The 14,482-nt window shown below is 37.6% G+C and overlaps 1 long non-coding RNA gene across 1 annotated transcript; it reads right to left on the reverse strand.

The window, feature by feature from the left end:
• Positions 1-1,948: 1,948 nt before the first annotated feature.
• On the reverse strand, positions 1,949-14,128 carry LOC148130764 (uncharacterized). Its single transcript, XR_015749298.1, has 3 exons — positions 14,059-14,128; positions 13,709-13,754; positions 1,949-2,042 (listed from the first exon to the last, which is right to left on the reverse strand). It is a non-coding gene; the product is annotated as an uncharacterized LOC148130764 (long non-coding RNA).
• Positions 14,129-14,482: the final 354 nt, after the last annotated feature.

The raw sequence follows: 14,482 nt of genomic DNA on the forward strand, positions 1-14,482 counted from the left end.
GTCACTGTTGGCATGGAATTTGGTGCATCAAATGCTTCTGCTTAAAAAAAAAATCAAATGTTTTTTTTAAAAAGTAAAAATAAGGAAAAAAATCAAGTATTTTTTTTTTCTTGGAATGGGTAAGATCAGCTTCCTTGTGCTGCAGTCAAGAGAAAGTTACTCTGAATATTCAATATATTTTCTAGAACATAGAAGTTAGAAGGGATCTTGGAGATCTTCTAGTCCAACCCTCTGCTCAAGCAGGAGACAATATTCCATTTCATACAAATGGCTGTCCAGTCTCTTCTTAAAAGGCTCCAGTGATGGAGCACCCACAACTTCGGAAGGCAAGCTGTTCCACTGGTTAATTGTTATCACTGTTAGGAAATTTCTCCTTAGTTCTTGGTTTCTTTTCTCCTTGGTTAGTTTCCATCCATTGTTTTTTGTCTTGCCTTCTGGTGCTTTGGAAAATCAGTTGTCCCCCTCATCGTTGTGGTAGCTCTTCGCTGATGACGTAAAGCTATTCAACACCACAGACAACACTGCTACCGTTCAAAAAGACCTTGACTATGTATCAGAATGGTCAAGCAAATGGCAACTTCAAATCTCAACAAATAAATGCTCTGTCCTACATATTGGCCAAAAAAATCAGAAAATAAAATACAGGCTGAATAGTCAAGACCTTGTTGATGATCCAAACTCTGTCAAAGATCTTGGAGTACTCATCTCAAATGACCTAAGTGCTAGAGCCCACTGTAACTACATAGCCAAAAAGGCATTAAGAGTTGTTAACCTAATCTTACATAGCTTTTTCTCTGGTAATATTACACTAATAAGTAGAGCATACCAAACATTTGCTAGACCAATACTCAAATTCAGCTCATCAGTCTGGAACCCACATTACGTATCTGATATTAACACAGTTGAGAAAGTCCAGAAATATTTCACAAGAGTTCTCCACTCCTCGTTGCAGAATACCTTATGCCACCAGACTCGAAATTCTAGACCTAGAAAACCTACAACTATGCCGCCTTTGGTCCAATCTAAGTATAGCATATAAAATCATACATTGCAATGTCCTACCTGTCAATGAATACTTCAGCTTCAACCATAACAACACAAGAGCAAACAATAGATACAAACTCAAGGTTAATTGCACCAAACTTGATTTGCAAGAAATACGACAGAGTGGTCAATGTCTGGAATACTCTACCCGACTCTGTGGTTTCTTTCCCAAACCCCAAAAACTTTAACCTTAGACTGTCTACTATTGACCTCACCCCTTTCCTAGGAGGTCTGTAGCGGGCATGCATAAGCGCACTAACGTGCCTACTGTCCCTGTCCTATTGTTTATTTTATTTTATTTTATTTTCTTATATGTATCCATGTATTCATAATTATGTTTTTACTTATACCTATTATCTTGTAAGCAATTGACAAAAATAAATAAATAAAATAAATAAATAAAAACACTGCTATCATGTCTCCCCTAGACTAGACGTACCCAATTCCTGTAACCGCTTGGTATGTTTTAGCTTCCAGCCCCCAATCGTCTTAATTGCTCTTCTCTGCACTCTTTCCAGAGTCTCAACATCTTTTTTATATTGTGGTGACCAAAACTCGATGCCATATTCCAAGTATGGTCTTACTAAGGCTTTGTAAGAGGTATTAGAACTTCATGTAATCTTGATTCTATCCCTCTATTAATGCAGCCTAGACTTACACTGGCATTTTTGGCTGCTACTGCACACTTGCTGGCTCATATTTAAGTGATTGTCCACTCTGACTCCAGGATCCCTCTCACAGTTACTGCTGTTGAGCCAAATTTACCTAGTTTGTACCTGTACATTTGTTTTTTCTTGCAAAACCTTTCTTTTCTCTACATTGAATTTCATTTTGTTAGAGAGCGCCCAGTGTTCAAGTCTGTCAAGATCTTTTTGGATCTTTTTGGATCTGTCAAGAACTTTTTGGCTCTTCTGTTTGTCTTCTCGTCTGCAACCTATGTTTCAGAGAGTTGTCTACCATTTCCATCTCTTATTAATTAATCAAAGCACTGCGTGGATCTCTACAGGGGTCAATGGCATTCAAAGCATGCAAAACCATTTTTGCTCCTCTTGATCCTGCAATGGAACATATACACAGGACAGTAAGGACAGTAACATCCAAAGACCACATGTGCATGTTTATTTTGTCTACTAAAAGTACTTACATTATAACTCCTAAACTAAGGCAACATGAAATAAAAAAAATGGAAAAAGGCCAGTTAAACTTCTAAACATAATTTAGTGTTCAGCACCCAGTGAATTAATGAAGCATAGATACTTGTTTGACACTTGGAGTAGCATAGTACCTGGCTCATTTATTTTAACTTTTGTTTTTACTGAAGGTTGCATAAGATTGGGCATAGGGAGTGGGGCAGGGGAAATCACACTCTAACCATCCACAACAATGCACAACCTAATAGAGAAACACAGACACACACATCAAACAGTTAAATACACCTATAATTCTTCTTTTTCCAAGCTTAAACATAAAAACATAAATATTGCAAAGCTTATTAAGCTGCTGAATTATCTATAATTGGCTGGATTCACATATAATTTTAAACCAAAAATCCTTGTTTACATGGGTTCACAAACTATAAATCAAAGTGCAGCTAGTTACTTTACCGCTACTCCCTGGGCATTTTGGTACTGCTGGAATGTAACATGTGCTGTATGATCTTGACAGCAATTCCTGTCTAGAAGACCAGGATAACAGTTGCTTTAACAAAGTGCAACAAAGTGTTGGGCTACTATAAGATGTAAGTCTTCTTTTTGAATTAAAACTAAACCTTGCTTCCTTCTGCACTTAAGCAGTTTTAGACAGAAACAAGATTAATTTAGTAGATGAGAAACTGCCTGTTTTCTCTACTACATAATCACAACCTATGCATAACCAGTTGACTGCTGCTAGAAAGGTAAAGGTTCCCCTCGCACATATGTGCGAGATGTTTCTGGCTATAGGGGGTGGTGCTCATCTCCGTTACAAAGCCAAAGAGCCAGCGCTGTCCGAAGACGTCTCCGTGGTGTCCAGCATGTCTCAAAGCTGAAGGCTCACGGAATGCTGTTACCTTCCCACCAAAGTGGTCCCTATTGTTCTATTTGCATTTTTACCTGCTTTCGAACTGCTAGGTTGGCAGAAGCTGGGACAAGTAACGGGAGCTCACTCCATTACGTGGCGCTAGGGATTCGAACCGTCAAACGGCCGACTTTCTGATCGACAAACTCAGCATCTTAGGCACTGAGCCACTGCTGCAAGTTAAAAACTCTCTCTCTCTTTCTCTCTCTCTTTCTCTCTCCATCTCTTTCTCTCTCTCTCTTCTCTCTCTCTCTCTCTCTCCATCTCTTTCTCTCTCTCTCTCTCCCCATCTCTTTCTCTTTCTCTTTCTCTTTCTCTCTCTTTCTTTCTCTCTTTCTCTCTCTCTTTCTCTCTCCATCTCTTTCTCTCTCTCTTTCTCTCTCTCTTTCTTTCTCTCTCTGTTTCTCTCTCTCTTTCTCTCTCCATCTCTTTCTCTCTCTCTTTCTCTCTCTCTTTCTCTCTCTCTCTCTCTCTCTCCCTACCCCCTCCCTCTCTCTCTCACACACACCAAGTTTTACAGACTATCTGAGTTTATTTTGCTGTGGTAACTGTCTTTAAAGTGAATATAATATGACTTGCTAATACTGGCTTTATGAAACATGCTTTTACCAGTTTTCTATCCAAAAATTCAAGCAATCCTTTTCATGATTAACAGCAATCAGGACCAGCTTGTTGAACTTCAGTCATCATACAGCAAGAGAAGGTGGCTGTTATGTTTGGAGTGAGAAATATTTCATTCACACCAACAAAAACAATGCTACAAAAGTTCAGGGACAAGCTCTTACCTAAGTAAGCATACACACAGTGACTAGCTTTCTCTATATTGTAGCAATAAGCCATAAAACACATTTTGTAAATAATAAATCTGGATCCCCATGATATCTAACAATGTTGTTTTTGTGCTATATTAAGATGATGATGATTATTCATTATTAATATGTATTGTTCTTATATGTATTCATTTCATGTATTCATAACTATGTTTATCCTTATACCTATTTCTTGTAAGCAATTGACAAATACAATAAAATAAAAAAATAAAAGTATTGCTTTAACCTTGTTTAAAAATATAGAATAGTTTGCTACACAGAGTCAGCTATGACTGAAGTTGTCTACAAGCAAGCTTGCATGTATATGCATGCATACATAAATAAAACATGGCAGGCCAACTAGGATTCAGTAAGAAGAACTGCACAATTGATGCCAACATCCTTTTAGGCCCACTCTTTAATGCACTTTAATGTTACTGCCTGGTGGTATACATAATGTAATTACTAGGTCAACCAGTTATAGGCTGTAAAACTCTGTAAAAACCACTAAATGACACTAAAGTTTTCCGTGTCAAGATTTTTGCAGCCCAGATGTGGTAGCCTTAGCTGTACCATATCAAGCAAAGCTGAGTTTGCACAATGCACTATCTTAAAGTGGCTCAAAATGTACAGTATGAACCCAAGCACTGTGATTAATTTATATTGCAGTACAGTTGAGCTAAAACAGGAGACTGATTTAGCTAAGTAAACCATGGGGTAGCAGTCTATGTAACTACAGCCATTCTTGGCTACCTGATTTCTCTCTTTCATGTGATCATATAAGCTTTTTTCTATTAGATTAAAACACTTTAGGAATGACATGATATACACACATCCTTCAGAAAATCTTTTTCTTAGAAACTTTGCAATCAGTGTCCTAATCCAGCCGAAAAGCAGCCGTGATAAATAAAGTGTCTTGATTCTATATAATGTTCATAAGTTAATTTATCAGCTAATCCTAACTATTAGGGGACAGTTTTAGATGATAGTAAAAACAGTTTTATTCCTTTCTCTTTCAATTAGTTTTTTTTTTATAGCAAACATGCAACAAGCACACTGAGATAGACACATTGCATTTTCTTCCCCCTGTTTTATAGCTTCCATAATTCCTCTCAACTAACCAGAAGGTAAAAACTCTTGCAGATTTATAAAAACTGGGTCATTAATTTTAGCAGAATGCTTCAAGCAGAGATAAGGTTTAGAGGAATAGGAAACCATCATCCTTTTCTGCTCCTGATTGAAATATAAAGTATCATTTTGTCAGTGTGAGGTATGCACGAAAGCAGAGGAGTCTGAATGATTTATATTTTGTCCAAAAAAAGGAACATTAATGGAGTCTGCTGGGATAATTGAAATATTTGTACATCTCTTGGAATTTTCCTCTTGAGGTTAAAACTTGTTCTTTTAATTCAAGTATAATTATTGTTTGCTAAGGACCAGGAAATATTATGTGTGGTTGTAGGACTGTATGTCTATCGGTCTTAAGTATCAACCTGTATTGATTCTAAACCAAAAAACCAACAAAAACACCAACAATGACCACCCAACCTCATCAAATATATTTTACATAAGAATCATTCTTTTAGGTTGATTGGAAGTGCCCTGATGGCTTTCTCTGTTGAGCTGAGCCTTCGATAAAAAGTTGTCTGGGGGAGACAGGAAAGGAGCCATTTCAAGGTACGTCTGGCTCCTGTCTTTTCAGACCTACTGCTGGGTGTTTCTTTGCTCAGTTTGAATTTTTTGTCCACCCTGAATGATACCATTGTTAGAGGAGAAACAAAAGTAAAAGCACCAAAGAAGGATAAAACTTTGATCCTCTACTAAATCTTCATGTTCAACAATTTGAGGAGAATAATTCACTTGATCTAGCCATGTGGATCACACACACCACTCATTTCCTAAACTGCGGCAAAATCTAACTTCAGCAAAGAATATATATATATAGTGCTTCAAAATATTTCATAGTGCTTCTCATGCAGCGTCATGTAGTGATTCTTACAGTACTTTACAATGTACAAATTTACAACACAAAAAGCTCTCCCTTTTTATATATATTAACAGGAAATCAAGATGGAATAGGTATGCCTAGCCCCAAATTGCCTAATTTTGTCAGAAATTTAAGAAGTGATTTAAGGTTACATATTTGTAGCTGTTATTTCACAACTTTAATGCACACTTTCACCCACCAGCTCATCCCAACCCCCCCTCTTCATTATCTCTAGCTCTTGGCTTAGAATTCTCCTAATCCTAACATATCTAGATATCATAACATATCTAGAAGATGCCAAGTTGGAACATGCTACCCTATTGTGGTCTTTCCCAACCACTGAAATGCTGGCTGGAATTCTTAGAATTGGTGTCCCCTTTGGGACAGCTGCTCTACTTAAAAGGAATCGAGGAATGAAAATCAGTGATAAAGCTCATGCCTTGCATTAGGACAGCATTGAGTTTAATATAGAGATGTCCTAAGTCTGCTGAACTGGCTGTACTCTGAGAAAATTTATATCACAAGAACCAATTGCTTACAAAAACCATTACATTATTGGCAAGCATTTCTGTAGCAGACTAAAAAAAAATGTATTCCTTCAGATGTGAAGTTTTAGGACCACTTTATGATGCTTTGGTAAGATACCTTTGAAACATTGCATCCAGTTTTGGTCACCATGATATAAAAAGGTTGAGAATCTAGAAAGAGTGCAAAGAAGAGCAACAAAGATGATTAGGGGATTGGAGGCTAAAACATATGGAGAATGTTTGCAGGAATTGGGTATGTCTGGTTCAATAAAAAGGAGTAGGGGGAGACATAACAGTGTTCCAATGTGTAAAGGGCTGCCATAAAGAAGTGGGGGTCAATTTGTTTTCTAAAGCACCTGAGGGCAGGACAAGAAGCATTGGATGGAAAGTAATCAAGGAGAGAACCAACCTAGAACTAAGGAAAAATTTCCTGACAATTAGAACAATTAATTGGTGGAACAATTTGCCTCCAGAAGTTGTGGGTGCTCCAGCACTAGAGGTTGGACAGCCATTTCTCTGAAATGGTATAGGGCCGTGATGGTGACCCTATGATAGGCGTGCTACAGGTGGCACGCAGAGCCATTTGTGCCGGCACATGAGCTGCAGGCAAATTTACCTCACTGTGCATGTGCGTGCTTCCCAGCTGATTTTCGGCCTGTCTGAGGCCTTTTTTGGCCTCCCAGAGGCTTGGGGAAAGCCTTTGCAGGCCAAAAAATAGGCCCGTTTCATCATTTCCTGTATTTCTGGAAATACCGGAAGTGATGAAACGGGCCTATTTTTCAGCCTGCAAATGCTTTCCTCAAGCCTCTGGGAGGCCAAAAAAGGCCTCAAAGGGGCCGAAAATCAGCTGGGAGGTGCAGTGCAGGTAAGAGGGCAGCGGCGGGGGTGGGAGGGAGATTGCGCGTGCATGCACAGAAGCAGGGGGGGCGTGTGCATTGCCTTCTGGGTGCTGGCATGAGAGCGCGTGAGTGCAAGCACACACACAGTTTTTGGCACAGGAGCCCAAAAAGGTTAGCTACGACTGGTATAGGGTTTCCTGTTTGATCAGGGGATTGGAACAGAAGACCTGCAAGGTCCCTTCCAACTCTGTTATTCTATTATTTTATATTTCATGAAGGAGTCAAGTGATAGTCTCTGTGGTATTAGTTGTTGATACTGCATTTTACCCAATAACAGTTATAGAGAAGTTTAAGCCTATTATCTGTACTTAACAAAGGGATATTAATGAAATACAAGGTATCATCAATTTCGTTTTGTATTAGATATTCTTCCCTTCTTTGAATGGATTGTGGAAGTCATTGAAGCTTGGCTCTATAGAATTCTGCAAATAAAACCAGGCCTTTTCATTTTACTTTCTTAGCCTCAAAGAAAAATACAACCCTGCTCTCCTCGCCCCACATATTTTCCTCTCTTCTTTATAGGCATTCTTGAAGAAAGTGTTGGTCCTCAATGTATATGTAATGATGTCTTAGCATTCAAGAGTGAAATTGTATCAAATTGTAATGGTAGTCTTTAGTCTGCCCTATGGTGTTGTATAAAGGTAAGGTTTCTCATAAGTCAGGCTCTTAGTGATTTCATGGACATTTCATGTCATGCAATTTTCCTAACAAAGATACCCTTTCAGTATAGCCTATAGCAAAAGTGCTCCCTGATGCTGCTTAACTTTTCAAGATCAGCCAACATCAAATAGGCTCAGCCACATAGCCAGGCTTGGTACTGGATATAAATGGGTCAAACAAAATTTCTTCCTGATGCTACTAACACCAGGAATTGTTTGTTTGGAAATTTCCCAGATTTGCTTTCATTCTCAGTTACTTCATTTTCCGGGATTAGTGCCATGCTTTATAATAAATATATTGCAGAAATCTTAGAATAAATTATCTTAAAAGAAGTTATAAACATGTTTAAAAAAGAACAGAGGAGGATATTTATATTAAGCGGTATGTATTTACAATTCATTACAAGAGTTATGTAAAATGATCCTATTGGAGAAGGTAAAAGCAATTCGTATTTGAAATTATGCTGGCCTAGAGTCTGGGCAAGGCAGAAGTGGAAAGAATCTGGGATTTTTGGATTTAAAACATATTTGCAAATATGCATTATAGGCTCTGTAAAATCACTCTTACGCCTTTGAATCTTTCCAGATGTCCTGTATGGACAACCTAAAGCAATTACTGCGATGAAATACAAACCGAAGAAATGCCTATGTTTCCCTTAAAATTTTGCCAGTTTTGTCTTTTCTATTTATATATTTATTTATACCACAACACGACCAAATGAAAATTTGTAGATTCTGAGTGGGAGGGAGGATAGGAAGTACTTAGAGAGGCGTAACTTGGCATTGTGCTTTTCCCCCCCTAGTTTATAACCACCTGGAAACCAATTAGTTGGTGTCTGTTTACCATGATAAGTCCCTTTGCCTGAGTAAATTTTTTATGCATTTTCCAAAGAAAATATATTTTTCTTTTCAAAGTGCAAACAAGATTATTATTTTTTTAAAAAACCAGGTACTTTATTAGATGTCTGGAAACATACTAAGCTAGATACCTCTTAAGAGCTGTCTTCCATGGGATGTCTTAATGAAGCTGTTAGGAGCTATTCATGCTACAGAATTCGTGTATATTTATTTTTAATGAAACAAGAGACTCAGCATTCCTATACTTCACATTTAAAAATGTGATACAAGATATCTTGTGTTCTAGTCAGGTGGATAACTATGCTGTTTTTTTTTTTAAAAAAAACTATTCCATTCCCTTTTGTTTTCTTGCTTGATTTCCTGTCCCATGAGCACTGAGCATTCTTAATCCTGTCTGTCTTCCCTCCCACAATGCTCTTTCTTTTCTCTATAAGCATTATTTTTGGCTTTTCGAACTTTTGGGTTCTGAGTTTCTGATAATTTCTCTAGGTTGTGCTTCTAGGCTCATGGATCATAAACATGGCCAAAGTACAATTCTACAGAACTTTGCAAGGTTAAGAAGAATTCAGGCAAAAATGAAATGGGTTCAGTGAAAGGCAACAAACAGGATTAGAAACTAAGAGTTGATCTTAACTTCAGAAGGCTGAGGGGGGGATATAATGGTAGTTTTTAGCTCTTGGAAAAAAACCCTTTATCAATTCTATGTTATTTCAAAATACTGCATATAACACGAAACTGTAGCATTGGGTTATGGAACATTAATAAAGATTTCATATCACTACAAAAAGTAGTGGAACTGTTTAGGTAGGCAGTAAACTCTTGGCTTGATATGTTCAAGTAGAAATTAAGCAACGAACTATGAGGAATGATTTCATTTGCACTGTTGTATGGATAAAGGGTTGGAGTTGATACGTTAATTTGATTCCTTTTAATTTAATATTCTGTGCACATTCGTGAAAGCTTAGAGTTTTTCTTAGGTTGCTTAAACTGGAGTATGTATATGTATGTGTGTTTTGAATGTGTATATAAATAAAAATAATATTTATTTATTTCTGGGAAATGCTTCCTGATTCAAGAAACCATTTCAGCATATTCTTCTGCCATTGTAATAGAGGTAGATTCTTGAATAATATACTTTTAAATATATTACAATAAGATCAGTCAGAAAGGAAATCAGAAAATTGTAAATAATCATATTTTGAATATTACAAATGGTAATACTAAAAATGGTTGTAGTATCCCATCAACCTATAGATGGTGTTACATCTGAATATCCAATCTATTAGATATTATCATCTCATTATGATTCAACACCCTAGTAGAATGAATTGAATTATGACTTGGCAAGTGGTATTCTGAACATCCTTTCATTTCATCTTGACATCCTCTATTATTCTAATAAATAAACTAGAATTCTTACATACCCGCCTGTACAGATGAAACTCGAAAAATTAGAATATCGTGCAAAAGTTCATTTATTTCAGTAATGCAACTTAAAAAGTGAAACTATTATATGAGATAGACTCATTACATGCAAAGCAAGATAGTTCAAGCCGTGATTTGTCATAATTGAGATGATTATGGCTTACAGGTCATGAAAACCCCAAATTCCACAATCTCAGAAAATTAGAATATTACATGCAATCAATAAAACAAGGATTGTACATAGAACAATATTGGACCTCTGAAAAGTATAAACATTCATATGTACTCAGTACTTGGTTTGGGCTCCCTTTGCAGCAATTACTGCCTCAATGCGGTGTGGCATGGAAGCTCTCAGCCTGTGGCACTGCTGAGGTGTTATGAAAGACCAGGATGCTTCAATAGCGGCCTTCAGCTCTTCTGCGTTGTTCGATCTCATGTCTCTCATCTTTCTCTTGGCAATGCCCCATAGATTCTCTATGAGGTTCAGGTCAGGCGAGTTTGCTGGCCAATCAAGCCCAGTAATCCCACAGTCATTGAACCAGGTTTTGGTGCTTTTGGCAGTGTGGGCAGGTGCCAATTCCTGCTGGAAAATGAAGTCAGCATCCCCATAAAGCTCGTCTGCGGAAGGAAGCATGAAGTGTTCCAAAATCTCCTGGTAGACAGCTGCGTTGACCCTGGACTTAATAAAGCACAGTGGACCAACACCAGCAGATGACATGGCTCCCCAAATCAACACAGACTGTGGAAACTTCACACTGGACTTCAAGCATCTTGCAGTGTGTGCCTCTCCATTCTTCCTCCAGACTCTGGGTCCTTGGTTTCCAAATGAGATGCAAAAGTTGCTCTCATCAGAAAAGAGGACTTTGGACCACTGAGCAACAGACCAGTTCTGTTTTTCTTTAGCCCAAGTAAGAACTTCTGATGTTGTTTGTTGTTCAGGAGTGGCTTGACAAGAGGAATACGACATTTGAAGCCCATGTCCAGGATCCATCTGTGTGTGGTGGCTCTTGATGCACTGACTCCAGCCTCAGTCCACTCTTTGTGAAAGTCCCCAACATTTTTGAATGGCCTTTTACTGACAATCCTCCTCAGGCTGCAGTCATCCCTGCTGCTTGTGCACCTTTTTCTTCCACACTTGTCCCTTCCACATAACTTTCTATTAATGTGCTTTGATACAGCACTTTGGGAACATCCAAGTTCTTTTGTAATTACCTTTTGAGGCTTTCCCTCCTTATGGAGGGTGTCAATGATGGTTTTCTGCACAACTGTCAGGTCAGCAGTCCTTCCCATGATTGTGATTCCTACTGAACCAGACTGAGAGACCATTTAAAGGCTCAGGAACCCTTTGCAGGTGTTATGGCTTAATTAGCTGATTAGAGTGGGACACTTTGAGCCTAGAATATTGAACCTTTTCACAATATTCTAATTTTCTGAGATTGTGGATTTGGGGTTTTCATGAGCTGTAAGCCATAATCATCACAATTATGACAAATCACAGCTTGAACTATCTTGCTTTGCATGTAATGAGTCTATCTCATATATTAGTTTCACCTTTTAAGTTGCATTACTGAAATAAATGAACTTTTGCACGATATTCTAATTTTTCGAGTTTCACCTGTATATGCTCCCAGGGTAGCTGACAGAACTTAGTCAGCTAAGTAGAGGTTCCTAAATATTTCAAAACTCATCATGTGAAGGCCATGTTAGGACCCCAAAGGGCTCTGATTTAAGGTAAGACATTTTAAAATTCCAACAAGGGAGAAAAACAGAAGCTGTGGGAAGAAAGCCATAAAAAACCTCACACACAGTGTAGGTTTAGAGTCCATTTTTTTTCAGTTTGAGGCCCTATTACACTGCTCAAATTACAGAGATAGAGGTGGGGAGGGGGCTTGCTTCTACAGCCTTTTTAGCTACTCTTTTTATAAAACAATTAGGAGTTAGGAATGTACTACTGACTAAAATTTGGAGGAAGGGGCCTAGACATTTGAACCTCCTCCTTTCTCACTACCCTTTCCCAACATTCATGTTTCCCAAATCCAGATGGTATCTATTATGTTTGCTAAATAGATTGTTATGTATAACTTGTTTGGAGTGAAACATGGGCCCCAGAGAGAGCAAAACTATGAGATAGATTATCACTGAGACAGGGTGCCCTTTAAAACATATTGAATACAGTAAAACGTTATCCAGTGAAAAGTGGGAACAGCTTATTAAAATTAGAAAACTGCCATTGGTTTTGCATCTGTCAACAAATCACACTTTATTTCTAAATGGCAGCATATGTTAACCCATGCAAATATACATAATTCTTCTGCATTTTTCAAAATAATGTAAAAGTCTGTATGAAATTAATGCTTTCACTGCGAAGCAATAAATAATGTTAACTTTTTTCTTTATGAAAGTCCTTTTGATGTTAAAATAACAAAAACTTATATTTCATGAAAAAGAAATGGTATCTATTACCTACATCTATATATCATGATTGCAGCATTGAATTATTATTATTTTTTGCTGGTTTTGTGGACCAAAAGCTGCAGTTAGGAGCTGTTGATAACCTGATGAAAAATGCTAGTTACATATTAACTAACAAAAATGATAACCACAGTGTAAGCACTCAACAACTGGCCTGAACTGCAGAGACCTTATAATATTAGTGCAAAATTTCCCAACTTCTGCTATATTGACTCAGACTTATAGTTTGCTAAACTATAAGCATGTTTGTGCTTACTTTGAGTTGGTAAGATGATTGGCTAATCTAAGGTGAATATAATTTTGAAGCAAGGGTACCTTGTTTGCTCAGAAATAAATTAACCCTGATTAAGTGAGGTTAACACAAAATATGCCAACACCTGAATGATGCATATTAGTAATGAATGAGCCACAGCTCCTGGACCATGAATGACCATCAATCATACTTGTGGTTTTCTGAACCCTTTTGGATCATGCTGCAAGACTTCAGTAGCAAAACATGAAACTTTACAAATACAAATGTTGGCCTTTTGAAACTCCAAACCAGGGGTCTTCAAACTTGACAGCTTTAAGACTTGTGGACTTCAACTCCCAGAATTCCTCTTCCAGTCATGTTAGCTCAGGAATTCTGGGAGTTGAATTCCACAAGTCTTAAACTTGCCAAGTTTGAAGACCTTGCTCCAAATCATTGAAAACAGAAATTCCCCTAAAAACTTTCCCTTCAAAATAAAATTTAAAAACAAAATTTTATGATATCCCAGTGTTTTATCATACCTTCTGTAACTCTCAGATAATGATGATGACTGCATAACACAGCCTACTTGGATTAATAAAAGAGACTAATGAAACTTGACGTTATCACACATAAAACATGTCTTTAATATGTCAGCTGCTTCCTGACATTATAAAGGCACAGTTTGTTACACAGTATTCATAACTTTTTAGGACTGCATTAACGTAAATTAAAGTGACTTACGATGCTGCACTTCAGTAGCTAATAAATTTGCATGTTGAATTGTCCCCTGTGTAAATAAGGAATAAGAATGTGGTATTAGAACATCTTGCCAACCTGGCCTTTTCAGAGGGTCTAATTTTGTGGTCTGGGAAATAGGAATACAGTCTTCAGTCTTCTCCACAGGAATGCTTCGAATGGGCAGTGGGTTGTTGAAAGTGGGGGGCTGTTAAAACTTGACAGTCAGTTGTTCTCGGAATCTGGCCACCCAAGCACTAAACAAGTTTGTATACATATATATAAATAAAGAACGACTGGGTGACCAAAGACCACACTGTTGATTTTTGGCTTTAAAAAATATTGGAGAGGCCTACCTCAGTGGCATAACACATGCTTAGCTTAAGGAAGAGCCCAGATTGAAGAAGCTTCATAGTCTTTAGATAGGGTAAAAGGAATCCCACAGTCCCTGAAACTCCGAAGAGCTACTTCAAGTCAATGTCAACAATTCTGGGAAAGAAGAATAAAAAGGACAGGCTGAAAGGAAACAGCTTCTTATGTTGCTAATGTCTGAGATATATTAGCATAACTTCCTTTTCTAAATCAACAAGTCCTATACTTAAATAATTTGCATCCTCTAAAAAGGCCTTCCAGAGGTTTAATTTTTATCTCTTCAGATTTCTTAACTGGAAGAGAACGACTAGTTCACCTTTATCTGAATTTTGATGTATGCTTTTGCAATGAGGGCCAATGAATTAAATATAAATTGGATTATGGTATACAGTATATGAGCCTGTTATT

The sequence above is a fragment of the Notechis scutatus genome, chromosome 4, assembly GCF_049901735.1.
Source record: "Notechis scutatus isolate UNSWTSFEM ecotype Mainland chromosome 4, rNotScu1.2, whole genome shotgun sequence".
NCBI classification, from domain to species: domain Eukaryota; kingdom Metazoa; phylum Chordata; class Lepidosauria; order Squamata; family Elapidae; genus Notechis; species Notechis scutatus.